Below are 12,695 nucleotides of genomic sequence, written 5' to 3' on the forward strand. Positions count from 1 at the left end.
GGACTGACGTTTTTTTTGGAGGACTATTCAGTCTTTTCTAGTTGGAACATCGCTCTGGATATCTGGTTTAAACATTTAAATAGCTTCTAATTGGATCGATGGTTAAAGGTGAATTTAAGTAAATTAAGTGGGTACTTTCTTGACTCTAATCCAATTGGGTTAAAATGTTCTAGATTGAGACAGATGTCTTTGTTTTGTTTTAACCAAGAACTGCGGATGCTGAAGACCTGAAATAAAGTGCTGAAGTAGTTCAGGTCTGATGGCAGTTGTAGAGATAAAAACAGTTAATGTTTCAAGTTGAGTGACCCTTTGTCAGAACAGAATTATGCTTTCTATGGGAAAACATCTCCATTTCTTTCCTTTTTATTGTAGAAGCAAGGTTATTATAGCATTGATGGCTGGGCCAAATTATGTTGGGGTTTAATGGGCTGATATGAAGCAGATGTTTCTGCTTATTGGGAATGTCCAAAAGGGATGGCTCATATGGGCGGAGAAATGGCAGATAGAGTTTAATCTAGGCAAGTGTGAGGTGCTGCACTTTCGGAGATCAAATATTGAGGAAAAGTATACAGTTAGTGGCAGGGCCCTGAACAGCTTTGAACAAAGGGATTTTGGGGTTCAAGTCCATAGCTCCCTTAAAATGCCCGCAAAAAGTAGATAGTGGTAAGGAAGGTGTATGGCAGCCTTGCCTTTATTGGTTGGGGCACTGAGTACAAGAGGCAGGATGTCATGTTGCAGCTTTATAAAACTTTGGTTAGGCCACATTTGGAATATTGTGTTCAATTCTGGTAGCCACATTACAGGTAGGACATGGAGGCTTTGGAGAGGGTGCAGAACAGGTTTACCAGCATGCTGCCTGGATTAGAGGGTATGAGCTATAAGGAGAGGCTAGAAAAACTAGGGTTTTTTTTCTAGACTGGAGGAGGCTGAGGGGTGACTTGATAGAAGTCTAAAATTGAGATGCATAGATATGATAGTCAGATTTTCTCCCCCTAGATTTGAAATGTCTAATACTAGGGGACATGCATTTAAGGTGACAGGGTGGTGGAAGTTCAAAGGAGATGAGGCAAATTTGTTTTTTAAACTGAGTGGTACGTGTCTGGAACATGCTGCCAGGAGTGGTGGTGGAAGCAGATATCATACAGGGTGGGGGGTGGGTTTAAGGTGCTTTTAGATAAGTACACGAATATGCGAAAGAATGGAGGAGCATGGACTAAAGACAGGCAGAAGGGATTAGTTTAATTTGATGTTATGTTCAGCACGAAGTCATGGGCCAAAGGGCTGTTGGTGTGTTGTACTGTTCTATTCTATGTTCTAAGGTGAAGAAATTTAAATATTTAAAACCTTTTGCTGAGAGACTTTCTACCATGTGGTATAGTTGAGGCTAATACCATAGATTTTACAAGAAAGACTAGACAGGCAAAGGAATAGGAGGATATTCTGATAGGGTGAGACGGTGGGTGGAAGAAAGCTTGTGAGGTATAATCATCGTGGACCAGTTGGATTGAAGGTGTTCTCTGATGCATCTCCTGTGTAAATTTAGTCTCTTGTATTTATCATAGTGATGACACTGCAATCTGAATTTTAGGAGAATGGCAGACCTCTCTGCAAGAGCATAACTGCAGGGGTGTGAGTGGTACTGTATTTTGACCTGAGCTGGATATTCACATGCTTTGTGCCTGTGCATTAATCTCTGCAGGCAGATAGAGTACACACTTGGTCAAATGAGGCCAGATTTGAATTAAGTTTATTTTTCTTCTTCACAGCACATGAACACAGAGCAGCTGGTGTGAGTTAGATTTTCCAATCAGGTCAACTTTCTCTTGGATAATGAAAGAGCCAGGCTACTTAACCCCCTGAGCCAGTTATTTTGAGTCATACAGTCCCTCCAGTGTGGAAACAGGTCATTCGGCCCAACCAGTTCATACCACCCCTGCATTTCCCATGTCTAACCCACCTAACCTAAACATCCCTGGACACTATGGATAATTTAGCATGTCCAATCCACCTAGCCTGAACATCTCTGGACTGTGGGAGGAAACCAAAGCACCTGGAGGAAACCCACGCAGACACTGGGAGAATGTGCAAACTCCACATGGACAGTTGCCAGAGGGTGGAGTTGAACCTGGGTCCCTGGCACTGAGAGGCAGCAGTGCTAACCACTGAGCTGCCATGGTCAGTGGAAGGTTATTCAAAGTACAAGTTTGTGAGCATCACTAGCTTTTATTCCCTACTCCGAATATCCCTTGTACTCCTGCAATCAGGTTTGATTTTTGATAAGATCATAGTTGATCTGTGACCCTAACTCTAGACTGGTCAGGAATTCTGCTGTACCAGATCTCAGCAACGAGACTGGTGCTGTCTTCTGCAGTCAGCTATTAGGGCTGGTTCAAGTCTCAGATTTTAAATCTGAACAATAGATTTTTGTTAATCCAGTATTAAAAGATATGTCTGTGCTGAATAATTGCTATTGTAATGTAGGAATCACAGTGCCCAGGGCGCTCAGAATAATTTTACACATTAATAATGACCTGATATATTCCTTTGTGATGTTGGTTGAGGGATAAATATTGGCTGGGATCCCCTGCTCTTGTTTGAACAAGTATCATGGGATTGTTAGCATTCATTTGCAGTCAGATGGGGCTCTTGCTTAACGTCTCACCTAAAAGACGCCATGTCCAGCAGAGCGGCACTCACTCTGTACTGTGCTTGAGAACACTAGTAAAAGAAACAATTCCTGGAATGGGCCCAGCACCCCCTGATTCCAAAGTGTGTTACCAACTGAGCCAGTGCTGATGACTCACTCACTGAAGTGCAGTTGCATATGTAAAGATCATATTTTTGTCTGTATTTTAATTGTGGACTGAAATTAGAAAAGAACTATTTTCAAGAACCAAGGATTGTTGGGTGTTATTGCACTTATTGGAAAGCAAGGCCATTTTACCCAGCTGCTTATTGAAGCAGTAGTTGGAATATAGTTTGCAGATGAGCTGAAGCCAAAGGATGTAAATTTAGGATATCTGGTCGGTATGGATGAGTTGGACTGAAGGATCTCTTCTGTGCTGTAGACCTGTTATTCTATAAATGGAGATTCAGCCAGCAACAAGTAGCTGATTTGGTCTGTGAATTAGTGGCCAGTTTGATTTCACCCATGTAGCTGAACAGCTTGGGATGGGAACAAGCCATAACCCTAACCTTAATCCTAATGCACAAGCTGTGTTCTCTGCAGCAGAAGAAAGCCAGTTTATTTTTCCTTCAGTTGCTGTAAGCTGCGACTTGTGATTATTTAGTCAGAAACTTTTGTGTGTGTGAACCAGCCGCTCTGTGCCTCCTGCAAACTGGTGAAAGCATCTAGAAGGAAGATCAAGAAGCAGCATTTTGATCAGCACAAATCATCTCTCTAAACCCTGTGTACAGGGGCTACTGAGTTACCTTCTCAGTCCTTCTGCCTATAGCACCCATGTTTTGTTTCCCAGTCTGAGTATCATGAAGGGGATTAGATAAGTAGAATTAAATGTTGATGGTTCTTCATTGTTTACCTGTAGCTAGAGTCCATTTGTAAACAAAAAAGCAATTAAGTACAGAAATGTATTCTTTCTGTCAACCTGGGGCTTAAATGTCAGGTAAATTGTGGAATTCTACTACTTAAAATTTGAGTCCTGAAAAAGGGTGTAATACATGGAACGTTGACTGCTCCTTTTCCTCTAGATGTTGCCTGGCCTGCTGTGTTCTTCCAGCCTCTTGTTTGTCTGCCTTTGGATTCCAACGTCTGCAGTTTTATTTTGTCTCTACTTAAAATTAACTGTTGTGAGCACTCCAGGAGTGGTGAGGCTTGATTTCCAGTCTGGAACCCCAGTGGGTGTAACAAAAGCAATTATAACAAATAATTAAGAAAGCTGATAAAATGTTTTAGGGGAGGAATTGAATGCAAAAGTAGGTAAGTTATACTTCAGTTATACAGAGCATTGCTAGACTGCATCTAGATTACACTATATTTTAAGTAAAACCAATATTATACAGTGAATGCATTGGAAACTTCAGATAAGCTTTACTGGAATGGGCAACAAAAACAATGCTGGGGAAACTCAGCAGATCTGTCAGTGTCTTTGGAGAGAAAACTTAATCAATGGACGATTGATTTATTGGCATGTATGCCCCTAGATATTCATTGAATCCCTACAGTATGGAGACAGGCCATTTGGCTTAACAAGTCCCCACCAATCCTCTGAAAAGTATCCCACTCAGAGTCACCGCCCCACCCTATCCCTGCATTTCCCATGGCTAATCCACCTAGCCGACGCATCCCTGGACACTGGACAATTTAGCATGGCCAGTCCATCTAACCTGAATAGTGTTCTGCCACCACAGTCCGGCATCATTTTCACGGTACAAAAAAATAAAAATAGTTAAATAGAGTTAATCTTTTGTCGGGTTCGTGGACTTATGCAAGGTCTCTGCTGTGGGCCTACTGCAGCTAGGAGTACTGGCTGTGCCATTGCTACAGCCACTGCCTTGCTGCCAATTCCAGGAGTCCATGCATTGGTCCTATAGGGCTTGGAGTCTCCACTCCAGTCACTGCCACACTGCGTCAACCTTCCCTGCAACATCATGAAGATGAAAAAGGAAAAAAGACACACGAGACGGGAGAAAAGTATGCAGCTGACTTGGACTGAATGGGCCTACCATTACCAGTTCTGCCATCTTGAATAGCTGGGCTCCCTCTCTGCTCAGCATTGCAGGGCCCAGCTTTTAAAAAGGGGAATTAAAAGGAAAAAGAACAAAAATCAAAAGGAGAGGAAAAAGCAGAGGTAGGCAAGCCCTGGACTAGCCATTTTGTTTCCAATGACCCTTGTATCAGAACGGAAAGTGGCTAGGAAATGGTGTTTATGCTGATGACTGTGGGGCAGGGAGAAAGGAGTGAGATGAATAGATGGAAAAAATGTCCATCTTGGGATGAATTTCTGCTGTGTCTCCCAAATTACCCCATAAATCCCTGCCATTGCTGCCTCACCGTGTTCTAGAACATAGAACAGTACAGGTCCTTCAGGCAAAGATGTTGTGCTGAACTTTTACCCTAAACCTAAGGTCTATCTAACCTCCACCCCTACCTTATACTAGTATCAGTATGCCTATCTAATAGCTGCTTAAATGCCCCTAATGAGGCCGACTCCACTACTCTCTTCGGCAATGCGTTCCATGCCCCGACCACACTCTGTTCTCTATAAGGCTCCCCTTCCTATCAACTCTGGCCAGCTCCTTCCTCCTGTCTTTGTAGTTACCTTTACTCAATTATAGAATCATTACATCTGATTCAATCTTCTCCCTCAAACTGTAAGGTGAGTTCTATCATACTATGGTCACTGTCCCCCTTGGGGTTCCTTCACCTTTAGCTCGCGAAGTCTGCCACATTACACATCACTAAATCTATAATTGCCTGTTGCCCAGTGAAGTCGACCAGAGGTTGCTCCAAAAAAAACATTTCCGACATGCCACAAAATTCCTTGATCTGCTACCAACCAGATTTTTTTTTCTCAGTCCACCTGCATATTGAAGCCCCCCCCCATGATTATTGTAATACTGCCTTTCTTGCATGCGTTTATTTTCTTCCCCACATCCTATCTACTGCTAGGAAGCCTGTACGCAACTTCAATCAGCATCATTTTTCTTTTGCGGTTCCTCAACTCTATCCAGACTTTTTTTTTCTCTTTATTCATTTTGTGTGATGTGGGTATCGCTGGCTGGGCCCAGCATTTATTGCCCATCCCTAATTACCCTTGAGAAGGTGGTGATGAGCTGCCACCTTGAACCGCTGCAGTCCATGTGCTGTGGGTTGACTGTCAATTCCCTTAGTGAAGGAATTCAAGGATTTTAACCCAGTGACAGTGAAAGAACAGCGATTATATTTCCAAATCAGGATGGTGAGTGACTTAGAGGGGAACTTGCAGGGGTTGGTGTTCCCATGTATCTGCTACTCTTGCACTTCTAGATGGAAGTGGTCAGGGGTGCGGAGGGTGCTGTTGAAGGATCTTTGGTGAATTTCTGCAGTGCATCTTGAAGATTGTACACTGCTGCTACTGAAACTTCCTGGTGGAGGGAGTGGATGCCGTGCCAATCAAGTGGGCTGCTTTGTCCTCTGCTCCTTCTGACTCAATCACTTCTTGCTATCGATTTAATTTCATTCTTTACTAATGAGCACTCCAACCATTCTGCCCATCTGCCTGTGCTTTCAATAGGACGTGTATATTTGGATATTTTGTTCCCAGCCCTGATCCCCTTGCAGCCGCATCTGAAATGCTCACATCTGCCAATTTCAATTTGTGCTACCAGCTCATTTACCTTGTTTCGATTCCTGTGCTTGTTTAAGTAGAACACTCTCAGTCTGTCTTGACTGACCTTTTTTTTTCTCATTGTCCCCATATCTGTTGTGTAGGGACAGAGAGAGCGCTACAGAACTGGAGAATTAGACTAGCTGGGTTGCTCTTTTGGCAGCCAGTAGGTACCCAATAGGTTGAATGGCCTCCTGTACTGTAAAACTCTTTGTATTAGGGCATGTGCATGCTGGCGTCAATAGCTACACCTTTTATTTGAAGGAAGTCGGACAAGGCAAAGGAGAAGTTACTCAATAAGAGAACAAGCAAAAGTTCAACCAAAATGCACATCAAGTTGCACGGTACCTATAGGTACCATCTGATGAAGGGTCTAGGCCCGAAACGTCAGCCTTTCTGCTCATGATGCTGCTTGGCCTGCTGTGTTCATCCAGCTCTACACCTTGTTGTCTCGGATTCTCCAGCATCTGCAGTTCCTACTATCTCTCATTCACTTTGAACCTCGCTGATTCTTCCCACAAGGTGGCACCAGTGAGCTGAGCATTTCAGCAACCTCTGGATTTTAACTAAGGTTATCTTTCTCAATTAAAACATGTTTATTTTGACTGTTTCGAGTCTATAAGTTGGAATATTAGATGCCCTTTGTCTTGGAGCATACATAAAGGATTCCATTTATGGTGTTGAGCTTGTTCTTTCATTGCGAGACAGTGTCTTATCTGTGATCTACCCAACTCTCTATACATACTCTTGTTCCCCTGTCCCAGAATACCTTTTAGGTTTGAGTTATACAATCGATCTCCAATCTCTAAAATTAACAAATGAAATAGCATCAAGTGACTTTGAGAACTGAGCTCCAAAGTCTTACCACTCTTTGTACATGAAATGTTTCCTCATTTCTAATGTCCCCAGTCCTAGGCATCCCATTCAGCAGCGTTGGTTTATCTCCAGCTACCTTATCTGTTTCTCTAATATCTTGAAAACATTAATTGCTGCATAGCTTTCTACATTCAGCGAATACAAACTTCCTTTACGTGGAGCAGTCTCATCATTTAACTCTTTAAAGGTTAGGTTGCATTCTGGTAAATGTTAGTTATTAGGAATGGAATAGCATACAATCAGATTGGGTTAGGGAACCAATTCTCCAGATTTACTGGAAACTGCTTTGTGCCTTGTGTGAACTTTTAAGCAATTTGTTTGTTTACTTTGAGTAGTTTTGTTCATTATATTTCAAATTTCATACAGAACAATTGGCAAGATCCTTGAAATTTAATGGAGAACCCTGTCTGTAACTTGGAGTTTTTTTTTGAAGAGGTAACAATGAGGTTTGATGACATGAAGTCTGATGTGATGTACATGGACTGCCAGAAGGCATTTAATACACAAGAGACTTGAGAAATGTAATGGATCCTATGAAGTAATTGGAATAAAAGGGACATAGCAAAATTGACTGAGGGTTTAGAAACAGTGATGGGAATTTTTAGGGCTGCAAGAAAGTTTTTATTTTTGTGGAGTTCCTCAGGGCCTGTATCAGGACCCTTGCAGGACTTGCATGATCATGATTTTGGTATGCTAGGGTCAGTTTTGAAGGTTGCTGGTGCCACAGAGTTTGGGAGAATTGTAAACTGGGAAGGATGATGTAGAACTTTTGAAAGGATATTGACACCACTCTTCCAACTTTTCAGAGGCTGGGAATCCTGCAAACCTCCCCCACCCCCGCCCCAATCCTACAACCACGACCACCAAAAGCCTGTCCACCATCAACAAGGCACAAGTCAGGAATGTAATGGAATCCTCCCCCCCTTGAGTGTGAGAGTGCAGCTCCAACGGCATCATTCAGGACAAAGCAGTCCGCTTGATTGTCACCACACCCACAAACATTGACTCCATCCATGACCAATGCTCGGTAGTAGCAGTGTGTGCAATCTACAAGTTGAAGTGCAGAAATTAACCAAGGCTCCTTAAGCAGCCCTTCCAAAGTGCCTTGGGTGGCATGGTGGCTCAGTAGTTAGCACTGCTGCCTCACAGCACCAGGGACCCAGGTTCAATTCTGTCCTCGGGCGACTGTCCGTGTGGAGTTTGCAGGTTCTCCCCGTGTCTGCGTGGGTTTCCTCCGGGTGCTCCGATTTCCTCCCACAGTCCAAAGATGTGCAGGTTAGGTGGATTCGCTATGCTAATTTGCCTGTAGTGTTCAGGGATGTGTAGCTCAGGTGAGTTATAAGGGGATGGGTCCGGGTGGGATGCTCCGATGGTCGGTGTGGACTTGTTGGGCCAGAGGGCCTGTTTCCATACTATTCTACTGTATTCAAATATACAACCACTTCCATCTAGAAGGACGAGAGCGGCAGATACAGGAGCACACCACCACCTGCAAGTTCCCCTCCAAGCCACTCACCATCTTGACTTGAAAATATATAGGGACAGAGTGCAAGAGCTGGGAGGTGATAATGGGTTTGTAAGAGACACTTGTTAGACCTCAGTTGGAGTATTTTGTACGGTTGTGGGATGCCACATTATAGGGAGGGAGTGCAGAGATTTTTAAAAATGGTTCCAAGGACAAGGAACTTAAGTTATGAGGGTAGATTGGAAAGGTTGGGGCTGCTCTCCTTAGAGAAGAAGACTGAAAGGGATCTGATGCAGTGGATGTGGGAAGTCTGTCCCTGCTTGCAAAAGAATGAGAATGAGTGGGCACAGTTGAGTGATTTGTAAATGTAGTAAAGGTGTGGAAAAATGTTTTTCAGGCAGTGGGGTTCTGGAATGAACTCTGTAGAAGTGTGGTGGACGAAGTTCAACGGAAGCGTTCAAGAAAGCACTGGATGACAATTTGAATAGAAGCACTTGAATTACCAAGGTATAAAGAAAAGGCAGGATATTGGCACCAAGTTATAATGCTGATGAGAGAGCTGGTGCAGGCACAACGAACCAAATGACCTCCGTTCACACTGATACTTATGTTGTTCAGTCATACTGATTTCTGTGGAATGCAACTTGAATCTTTGACCTTGTAATTGCCATCAACCGAGCCAAGGTTGACACTGATGTAATGAGCAGGCAGATGGACGAGTCCCCAGTGGAAGCATGTTAGAACCCAGATGTGTGTGTGTGTGAGAGAGAGAGAGAGAGGGGGGCAGATTGAGCATTGCAGTGTAGAGTGCAGTCTGCTGTCTCACCACTTGAGGGTACCATTTCACATTGCTACGATAGACAACATGCTGCTGTATAGGGAACTGCTGGCAGAAAAAAATGTCCAGTAACGGCTCAATGAAGATTCATTTGACTCATGGTCATAGAGTCATACACCATGGAAACAGTCCATGCCTAACATAATCCTAAACTAAACTAGTCCTAGTTTTCTGCACTTAAAACATAAAACGTTACAGCGCAGTACAGGCCCTTCGCCCCTCGATGTTGCGCCGACCTATGAAACCAATCTGAAGCCCATCTAACCGACACTATTCCATTATTATCCATATGTTTATCCAATGACCATTTAAATGCCCTTAAAGTTGGCAAGTCTATTATTGTTGCAGGCAGGGCATTCCACACCCTTACTACTCTGAGTAAAGCACCTACCTCTGACATCTGTCCTATATCTATCATCCCTCAATTTAAAGCTATGTCCCCTCGTGCTAGCCATCACCATCCGAGGAAAAAGGCTCTCCCTGTCCACCCTATCTAATCCTCTGATCATCTTGTATGTCTCTATTAAGTCACCTCTTAACCTTCTTCTCTCTAACGAAAACAGCCTCAAGTCCCTCAGCCTTTCCTCATAAGACCTTCCCTCCATACCAGGCACCATCCTGGTAAATCTCCTCTGCACCCTTTCCAATGCTTCCACATCCCTCCTATAATGCAGTGACCAGAACTGTACGCAATACTCCAAGTGCGGCCGCACCAGAGTTTTGTACAGCTGCAACATGACCTCATGGCTCCGAAACTCAATCCCTCTACCAATAAAACCTAACATACTGTACGCCTTCTTAACAACGCTATCAACCTGGGTGGCAACTTTCAGTGATCTATGCACATGGACACCGAGATCTTTCTGCTCATCCACACTACCAAGAATCTTACCATTAGCCCAGTACTCTGTATTCCTGTTATTCCTTCCAAAGTGAATCACCTCACACTTTTCCGCATTAAACTCCATTTGCCACCTCTCAGCCCAGCTCTGCAGCTTATCTATGTCCCTCTGTAACCTGCAACATCCTTCCGCACTATCCACAACTCCACCGACTTTAGTGTCATCCGCAAATTTACTAACTCATCCTTCTACGCCCTCATCCAGGTCATTTATAAAAATGACAAACAGCAGTGGCCCCAAAACAGATCCTTGAGGTACACCACTAGTAACTGAACTCCAGGATGAACATTTCCCATCAACCACCACCCTCTGTCTTCTTACAGCTAGCCAATTTCTGATCCAAACCGCTAAATCACCCTCAATCCCATGCCTCCGTATTTTCTGCAATAGCCTACCATGGGGAACCTTATCAAACGCTTTACTGAAATCCATATACACCACATCAACCGCTTTACCCTCATCCACCTGTTTGGTCACCTTCTCAAAGAACTCAATAAGGTTTGTGAGGCACGACCTACCCTTCACAAAACCGTGTTGACTATCCCTAATCAAATTATTCCTTTCTAGATGATTATAAATCCTATCTCTTATAATCCTTTCCAACACTTTACCCACAACCGAAGTAAGGCTCACTGGTCTATAATTACCAGGGTTGTCTCTACTCCCCTTCTTGAACAAGGGGACAACATTTGCTAGTCTCCAGTCTTCTGGCACTATTCCTGAAGACAATGACGACATAAAGATCAAAGCCAAAGGCTCTGCAATCTCCTCTCTAGCTTCCCAGAGAATCCTAGGATAAATCTCATCCGGCCCAGGGGACTTATCTATTTTCATACTTTCCAGAATTGCTAACACCTCCTCCTTATGAACCTCAATCCCGTCTAGTCTAATAGCCTGTATCTCAGTATTCTCCTCGGCTACATTGTCTTTTTCCTGTGTGAATACTGACGAAAAATATTCATTTAGCGCCTCTCCTATCTCTTCAGACTCCACGCACAACTTCCCACTACTGTCCTTGACTGGCCCTAACCTTACTCTAGTCATTCTTTTATTTCTTTTATTTATAGAAAGCTTTAAGGTTTTCCTTGATCCTACCTGCTAAAGACTTCTCCTGTCCCCTCCTGGCTCCTCTTAGCTCTCTCTTTAGGTCCTTCCTGGCTAACTTGTAACTCTCAAGCGCCCTAACTGAGCCTTGACCCGTATCACTCCAAATATTGCTTATTCATGTCCTTATCCAAATGTCTTTTAAATGTTGTAACTCTACCCGCATCCACCACTTCCTCAGGCAGCTCATTCCACAAACAAACCACTCTTTTATTTTAAAAAAAAGTTTCTGAGGACACCCGCATGACCAAAGGCAGAGACCCACTGACCGTCCAGAGGAAAAGCAGCTTCACACGTTCTGCAAGAAGCTCGAGAAGTATTGAAACACACTGGAGTGGCTACTCCAAGGCAGCCATGTGTTTCTTCCAGAGTATTTAAACATCTGGTGGTGGTCTGCTTCGGTGGTACAGCTGGGGATTCAGTCGGCCAGCTGAGCAACCCAGGATTCCTTTGGATGGCTTTTGTGATGCCTTCCTTCCCTGGCAGTTTCTATGGAGTCTTGTGGCTGGGTATTCCGGCAGCTCTGAGTGGTGTTCTTGCAGTGTTCTGTCTTGTCCAGAACCCAGGAACTGGGAATTGAACGAAGATGAACTTTGTCTTAATTTCTTTTTCTTCTTATCTACACCTTATGTTATTAATATAGGTGCTGTAGTATGGTGACTTAAACACTTTTCACTGTATTTTTTTCTGTGAGAAATACAAGTGACAATAAATGATGAGTCTATTCTATCCTTGCACACAAGGTGCTCGAGGGTCTTGACCAACTTCTGAACCCTTTTACTCTTCTCCCTGAACAAGATGACAATTTATTTTCTATTGAGTATTCTTTTATCACTGAAAGCTTTTCTTAGTTGATAATTCTCCCTGGTTGCCTGCCTCCCTTTGAGTGTACAATGATTATAAGCAGATTAACCCTGTAAACAGCCATAATGCATGACCTTCATGTCAAAGCCCACATTATAGGTCAGCACTAAGTTTGCAAAGGCAGGAGAGAAAAGATAAATCAGGAAAGCCTTGAATTTTTTTTACAGTTTAATCAGATCTTGGCCAATTTGCTCCTCAAATCCATTTATCCACCTTCACTCCTTGTTACCCAAACCAACAAAGTCTATCAAACTCGACGTTGGATGCAACATTTGACCCATAGGTTTTTGGGGGAGAATTCCAGATTTTCCATACCTTAG

This window comes from Rhincodon typus, chromosome 25 (genome assembly GCF_021869965.1).
Source record: "Rhincodon typus isolate 14 chromosome 25, sRhiTyp1.1, whole genome shotgun sequence".
NCBI classification, from domain to species: Eukaryota; Metazoa; Chordata; class Chondrichthyes; order Orectolobiformes; family Rhincodontidae; genus Rhincodon; species Rhincodon typus.